This window comes from Sarcophilus harrisii, chromosome 1, assembly GCF_902635505.1.
Source record: "Sarcophilus harrisii chromosome 1, mSarHar1.11, whole genome shotgun sequence".
NCBI classification, from domain to species: Eukaryota; Metazoa; Chordata; class Mammalia; order Dasyuromorphia; family Dasyuridae; genus Sarcophilus; species Sarcophilus harrisii.
In genome coordinates this window covers 584,474,700-584,480,907 of record NC_045426.1, presented here as the reverse complement: position 1 = coordinate 584,480,907, position 6,208 = coordinate 584,474,700, and positions in this window count along the sequence as shown.

Here is a 6,208-nt window from a genome sequence, read left to right as displayed (position 1 = left end):
AGGCACTAGCATTTACCTAAAAGGAGCAAGGTAGAATATTCTGTTCCCTGGTTCTCTCCTATTTTCCCTCTACTATTTTTTTTTTTTGGGGGGGGGGAGAAACGAGTTTTGTGTCTTACCATGAATTAAAAGTTTCTAGGATACAGTATTGGAGAATATTATTTAATGTTAAATAATAACTGTGATCTAAAGTAAGACTCAGGGGCAGCTAAGTGCACAGTGCATAGAGCATGAAGCCTGGAATAAGGAAAACGAGTTCAAATCTGGCCTCAGGTAGGTGTGACTTTGATCAATTAATGTTAATTTTCTCATCTATAAAACAGGAATTTGTTGTGAGTCTCAAGTATGATAAAGTTCTGAGCACTGTGTCCAGCACATAGGAAACACTAGACAAATGTTGGTGGTGATTCTCAGACTGGGGAGGAACTGAGAAAAACCACCAATATTTGTATAGTCCTCCCTGGGGAGGAAGGCTTCCTATCCTTAGAACACAAGCAATGATTCAATGAGAATTTCAGATTCACAGGAAGATATTAGAAGAACTACTTCCAATGCTTGTTTATTTGCTTTTAACACAGAAAATTCTTTGGTAGCAGAATCCTTATCACAACCAAAGTAGAAGACAAATATTGGGAAGGCTTTTCACTTTCAAAATTTCTTTACTTTTGTTGTTCTGTCAAATCCCCATTCATTATGACCCCATGGACACATTAAAAACCAGAGTTTTTTCTGGCAAAGATCCTGGAGTGGTTTGCTGTTTTCTTCTCCAGTGGATTCAAGCAAAAAAAAAAAAAAAAAAAAAAAAAGTTAAATCACTTGCCCAAAGTCACACAACTAGAAAGTATCTGAGGCTGAATTTGAACTCACACCTTGCTGTCTCAAGGCTGATGCTCTATCTACTGAGCTACCCAGCTACTCCATACCTTCTTTAGCCTCTGAAATAATGGTGCCCATGTATGCCTGAGGATTTTTCTGCTAAAAACCAAAAAAGCAAAATGCACTTTTTTAGAGCAGTCATTCAAAGAATAGTACTTATAGACATTTACAAAATCACTAAAGACCTAGCTCATATCCCATTTTTGATGCTTACTCTCTCTATGATGTTGGGCAAATCATTTAACTTTTTCTAAGTTTCAGTTTACTCAAATGCAAATGAGAAGATTGGACTAAAGGGTCTCAGAGGATCAGAGCTAGAGACAAGGTTATATAAATTTCTTGATTCGATTGAGATGAAGAAGGCTGCATCTGTCTACTAGTAGTTCTGCATCCTTGCTGAATATCCTTTCCAAGTTATTATTAAGTAAACTTTTTGTTAAATGATTGATGGCTACTAATGAAACATTTCACTCTCATCCTGAGACTGAATCATTGGACTGAATCAAGCATGGCCCAGAACCTATAAAGGGTTGGATTAAACTATTGGTTTCTGAGATTCTTTCCAATTACAGATCCATGAATGTGGATGCATATACTTCACCTTTGGGTCATGTCATTCTGTCAGAGAGTATGTTGGGTCAGAAAAGTCTGTTGACCTATGAAGAAGTAGGAAATCCACCAAGTCTGAGTGTTTCTGCCTTATTATGGGCTTTTTATTCCCAAGGAACCTGGAAAGTCATATCAACAGCTCCCAGCCTTGTCTCCTGGCATTTAAGTCTCAAGGACTGTTTTCTTGTCTTTTAGGGAAAAAAAAATAATCCCAGCCCAATAGATATTGCTCTTTTCTTATTCTCATTTTTACAAATGAGGAAACTGAAATCTGGGGAGGTTAGCTCTTGTGCCTGAGGTCACACAGGTAATCATATCAGAAGGAGGATTTATACTTGGTACTCTAAAGTCATTATCCTTTCTATTTTAATGTGGATAACACATAGCCTTCTCTGACAATGCATCTTCAACTCTAATAACCATTGCTGGTAAGCAGTATCAAACTTACTGTTAGTAAGAATATATCAGTGGACTATTTGTGGAATAGTTATATTTGAGCTCTGTGATTTCTTCCAAAACTTTTTGCTTACATAGACCAGATTAAATCTGGAAGCTGTATGCTGAATTATTCTTTTTTGGTTTATAATACCCTTTCACTACTGGGAAAACTCGGAGTATAATTTGAATACATATGTCTAGATTCCCACATGTGTGAGTAAAAGGGGCCTTAGATCCCAAACATGCATTTAAGATAATATTGTATAAACTGAGTGTAGTTCAGTCTTTAATGCTCACAGGAAATTAAAAAAAAAAAAAAAAAAAGATAAAAGACTCTTAGTAGTCCATAAAAATCAATGCAGTTGTCTACCTTTTCTGAAGAGTCCCATAGTTCTCAAGATTCTAGAGTCCTCCAGACTCATAGCACAATCTCATAGTTTGAAACTCCTTTTGAAGGAAAGTAAATTTGGGGTTGCTATCAGGACAACTCCCCTCACACTATCTTTCCAATGATTTGCATTTTGTACTGTAGAGTTTCATAGAGGCATCCAGCTTTATGGAACTGGGTTATAGTTTAGATGTGCATTGGAAGAGAAACAAATTTGGATATTCTGGACAACTTTCCCAGTTAGCATAAGAAAAGATGTCAGTCCTTATTACTGCTGAAAAAGTTGTGTAAGGAAAAAATTCTGATCTATATTCCTACTTTCTACACAAAATATTTTATGGGATTCATCCACACACTTATTGAGAACAACTGAGAAGCAATACTATTAATAAATTCATATTAATACAATAAAAATTTTGCATTATATACAATAATAAGTACAAAACAAGCAACATAAAAAGTGGTATCTTAATCACCAAGACCTGTTGAAGAAAATGAAGAGAGATTTTATGAAGAATTGATAAGACCTTCCAAATACATATTTTGATAGTTAGTGATGTCAATAAAAGATATATATTGGAAAATATGGATCAGTGATAAAGTATCAGAATGACCAAAGACATCAGAAATGATGTAACATTATCAAAAAAGGGATTTAATTTTGTTTTAATGGTGGGATACAGTCTTTTACTGCAGCAATAAAAATGAGAGGTCCTTGAGTTCAAAAATTTTTTAAAATGAGGATACCTGATAAGATTCTTTTACCTGGTTTTTTTTTCTCTTGGCAGCAAATGCCTCTTTGAATGAATGGTTACATGGGATTGTGGTACCTGGACAAGGAAGAAGAAAAGGAAAATTATACAAAAATGTACAAGTCCAAAGGAGATTTTCCCCCCTGAGGCAATTAGGGTTAAGTGACTTGTCCAGGGTCACACACAGCTAGGAAGTGTTGAATGTCTGAGATCAGATTTGAACTCAGGTCCTCCTGACTTCAGGGATGATCCTATTATCTACTGCGCCCCCAAAGGAAATTTTTAAAAAGAATACCCTGTAGCCATCTGGAGATAAGATTGTAAAACTTTAGATTTTGCAGCTATATTAGGGTGAAGTGTTTCAATTCTCCATACTATAGAGGTATGGCATCTCCAAAGATGGTTTCCCAAGTTTTCCTTTTCATATAGAAAAAGTGTCATCTTTGACCTGTATTAGAGATGTTCCTACATTTTTAGGGATTCCTGAATGGAGATTGTGGGGAGTAAGACATTATCCCTTATCTTTCTTTCCCTATCAACACTTGGGGATCTCTGAGTGCAGCATTTGGTTAAGGGGAGTGAAAGTTTGAGACTGATTATGCAAAGTTAGCTGAGGACGATGTAGAGAATTTTTACCTATGATCCTATGGACCCATATAGGTCTAGATCAATTTTTTGTCAACTTCTGAAATTATTAGAAAAATAAGGGGCATTGTCGGTTGCTTTTAAGTATGAAAACCAAAATTGAAGAACGTATTTATGTAAAATATACCAATTATTTGGCAATGCAAGGAGAATATCCTTGGGTTTTTATTTCAAGTGAGGAATTAAATGCTTTACAGAGTACTTTATGCTTTTTTTTCTTTAAGCTTTTGTATATGAAATGCTAACTCATTCAAGAAGGTAGGTGTGGGGAGAGGTAGAATCAATTTTTTACATGAATCTGAAGAGGATAAAGACCTTGCTTATAAATATATATCTATGTATATACATAAATATATTATATGACAAGCAATATCAATTCATTTATATTCCTTAAAATGAGGAAGGATAGTACTTGCAGTTACAAAATTCTCAAAAGCATTGTCGTATCTTTATATGCATAATATTAAAAGGATTGTGGAAATCGCAGTGATCAGATATGATGGAAAACATTCCAGCAGTTAAACTGTTGGCCCAGGGGCAAACCGACAGGAAATTATTTACTATTGAGACAGTAGTCTTTCTGAATTAGCTCCCTGTCTACAGATAAGCAAATACCAAAATTAGTATAAAACCAGAAGAAAGATTAAAAATGAGAAAAAGATACACTGTGTAATGAAACAACTCAATCTTTTTTTTATTATTATTATAGCTTTTTATGTACAAAACATATCCTTGGGTAATTTTTCAACATTGACCCTTGCAAAACCTTCTGTTCCAAATTTTCCCCTCCTACCCTTCACCCCCTCCCCCAGATGGCAGGTAGCCCCATATACATTAAAAATGTTAAAATGTGTTAAATCCACTATATGTATACATATTTATACAGTTATCTTACTGCACAAGAAAAATCAGATCTAGAAAGAAAAAAAACCTGAGAAGGAAAACAAAAATGCAAGCAAACAGTAACAGAAAGAGTGAAAATGCTATGTTGTAGTCCACACTCATTTCCCATAGTCCTCTCTGGGTGAAAACAACTCAATCTTGACCTATTTAGTCAAGTTATTGACAATGAAAAAAATGGGTAATAGATATAAAGACACAAACACAGATTATGAAAATCTCGTCTTAAAATTAAGTGGATGCAAATAAAAAACCATAACAAGGAGAGTAAAAAGCATCTCAGTCAACAAACATTTTATTTAGTTGCCAATTGGAGAGTTGGCAGTAAAAAGCAATAGCAGTTTAGAAAACAAACCTTTTTATAAAATCTTATGGAGAAGAAAGATGTAAATTTGGTGAAAAACTTAACTCATTGAAGACAATTCAAGGGTATTTAAAGACGAAAGCAAATATAGAATGACAAACAGATGGAAAAGATCTATGAAATCAAAGTGTCAGAAATATTTTTTTTCATTTTTTTTAAATTTAATAGCCTTTTATTTACAGGATATACGCATGGGTAACTTTACAGCATTAACAATTGCCAAACCTCTTGTTCCAATTTTTTCACCTCTTACCCCCCACCCCCTCCCTCAGAGTGTCAGAAATATTTAAAGAGAATTAAGAAAATGTCACTAGAGAGAATATAGCCTGGAAAAGCAGTGGAATTAGACCAAATGTACATAAAGGATATCCAGACTGACGTGATAAAATTGTAAGAGTATTGAGGGATCAAATCATGCATGTGAAGGAAGTAATGTATTAAAGTTATGAGGGAAAACATCACACATTCTTTTTTTTTTTTTATAGCTTTTTATATACAAAACATATGCATGGGTAATTTTATAACACTGACCCTTGCAAAAACTTCTGTTTCAACTTTTCCCCTTCTTTTCTCCACCTCCTCCCCTAGATGGCAGGTAGTCCCATATATGTTAAATATATTAAAGTACATGTTAAATACAATGTATGTATACATATTTATACAGTTATCTTGTTGCACAAGAAAGATTGGATTTAGAAAGAAGGTAAAAATAACCTGAGAAGAAAAAACAAAAATGCAAGCAAACAATAACAGAAAGAGTGGACATGTTATGTTGCTAAACATACTCATTTCCCAGTGTTTTTACTCTGGGTGTAGCTGGTTCTGTTCATTACAGATCAGTTGGAACTGATTTGGATCCTCTTGTTACCAAAGATAGCCACTTCCATCAGAACTGATCCTCCTGTAGTATTGTTGTTGAAGAGTATAAGGATCTCCTGGTTCTGCTCATTTCACTTAGCATCAGTTCATGTATGTCTCTCCAAGCCTCTCTGTATTCATTCTGCTGGTCAGTAATATTCTATAACATTCATATATCACAATTTATTCAGTCATTCTCCAACTGATGGGCATCCACTCAGTTTCCAGTTTCTGGCCACTACAAAGAGGGCTGCCACAAACAGTTTTGCACGTGTGGGTCTCTTTCTCTCCTTTAATATTTCTGGGATATAAGCCCAGTAGTAACACTGCTAGATCAAAGGGTATGCACAGTTTGATAACTTTTTGAGTATAGTTTCG